A 2,369-nucleotide genomic window follows, 5' to 3' on the forward strand; every position below is an offset into this window, starting at 1 on the left:
ATGTGCTCTCCTCTACCACATTTTCTGCATGACATCTAAGCTACCATAAAAAATGCTCCGGGAAAGACCAGGAGATACAGGTTCTGCTGTGTTCTGTATTCTGTATTCTGCTGTATAAGACAGCCTTGCATGTGGCTAACCTGGGTTAATACCCTGGTAGCCCATATGGTGCTCTGAGCTCCTCCGGAAGTTACCCCTAATGAAGAGCCAGGAATAAACCCTGAGCACAACCAAGTGTGCCCCTGCACCAGCACAAAAAGAAAAGAGAGAGAAAGAGAGGAAGGAAGGAAGAAAGAAGGAAGGAAGGAAGGAAGGAAGGAAGGAAGGAAGGAAGGAAGGAAGGAGAGAAAGAAAGAGAAAGAGAGAAAGAAAGAAAGAAAGAAAGAAAGAAAGAAAGAAAGAAAGAAAGAAAGAAAGAAAGAAAGAGAAAAGAGTACTAGAGTACTCTGGGAATATCTTCGTCAAAGTATTCATTGAATGGAACGTACTTCACTCTTTTTTTCGACCTACAACGTTTGAGGTAATCATAGAAGACTGACACAGCCTTCTCAGTTGGCTGAGAAGACAAGGAAATGGAGCTTGCAGGTCTATGTGTTCATGTAATGCCTCCTTCTACCTGGGCTTCTTTTAAAAAAGTGTAAAGTTCTCTGTTTTGGAACAGACAGCATCATCTTCACAAGGAAGTTGGAATTTTATAGAAGACAGAAGAATCTGGTTCCCAAGAGCTTCTATTTTCTGCTCTTCAAAAACTATCAAAGTGGGGAATTATTGGGGAATTTTCTTCCAGCTGGGAATCAAGAGAGAATATTGTAAATAATACTGTACCTCAAAAAACAAGTGTTTCATAGATTAATGCAAAGTAGTAGAATAAAACCTTACCTGGGGTGAAAGAAATGGTGATAAAAGCTCTGGAATGTCCCCATGTTTGTTTAGAGTCATACTCTCTCACTTTCTCTGTGAACTACTTACTCCTAATGGAAGGAGTGAAATGCCAGGAGCCAGGGAAGTAGGGAATTTCCTCTGGTTCTTGGACACCATTTATTAAATCAGAAGTAGAAATCTGATTTGAGTTGAGTCTGTTGGGCTCTTTTTTTCCCCATCAATTTGGAACTGAGACTCAACCTGTCACACATTAATGGGGAAGTTCAAGTTCTCTAAGGTCTGGAGAGCACAGAGCTGCTCTGAAGAAAAATATTTTTAAAGGGTAAAGGAGACAAAGAAAAGATACAGAGAGAAATAGTGCCTTCATTACTTGTGTCTTTCAGTTTTTATTTTTTCTAAAAATTTAAACAACTTTCATAACCATGGATGGCTATAAAATTACCTTAATACCTTGGTTTCAGCTTTCTGATGGGCACTAGGAATACATTGATGAACCTGTCATTGACCTTGGACAAACATTAAATACAAGCCTTGATTTCCTTTTCTATTCAATAAGGAAATTAATGACAACAATGGAACTACCACACTCACGGTGAAGTTCAAAGAAATTAAATAAATGAAAAAGCTTGTAAACTTTCATACCAAGCAAATATTTTGAGTGTTCTGAGCTGATTTATTTGAAACCAGCCCTTACTAATCACATGTGCTATTAGCAAACTTCTAAGGCTCACCAACCTCAGATCATAAAGCAACTTTAGTGTAAGCATAAAGACCTCCTTAGGAAGGGACACAAAGGTCAAATGAAGCATAGAAAAAAATTATCAAAATCAGCTTTGTAATCCAACTTGCTTTTGCACTCCATACACATTCACACACACACCACACACACACACACACAGACACACACACAAATATTTAGTGTTCATGTACTACATTCTCTTCATAGTATATTGTTGATTCCCAGAGGGATATTATCAGTTATAAAACTAATTGAATGATGATCATTCAAATTCTTAAAACAAGACACATTAATAGATGATGAGCTCTTCTTTTCTAGTGTGGTCAAATGGTACAAGTGTAAACACTGAGGCGGGTACACTGATTTTCCAAGTTCGGTCTCTTTTTCAAATTAGAAAAACTGACCTCAACCCTAAGCCATAAACTTCTCTGAGAGCAATGCTCCACATCAGCTGGAGAAATCTGACTATTCAGACATTACCCTTTTTTCTAATATTTATTTTTCTCTCTTGGTTTCTTTAAAGTATTTTCAGTTTAGTATGATTTTTCTATGGTGTACATGGGACTAAAGGCAGGTCACAACTTTTTATACCATCATTTCATCTATATGTTACCCCCTTAATCAGCTGATGAAAAGACGCATAGCGTTTTACTGACGGCAGGTGAGTGACTGCTTAGCAAAGGGATAGTAAATATTACCAACAATTTATAGAACTTCCTTCTGATTGTTCAATGAAAAGCTGATGTTC

This window comes from Sorex fumeus, unplaced genomic scaffold, assembly GCF_029834395.1.
Source record: "Sorex fumeus unplaced genomic scaffold, SorFum_2.1 ptg000002l, whole genome shotgun sequence".
In the NCBI taxonomy this organism is placed as follows: domain Eukaryota; kingdom Metazoa; phylum Chordata; class Mammalia; order Eulipotyphla; family Soricidae; genus Sorex; species Sorex fumeus.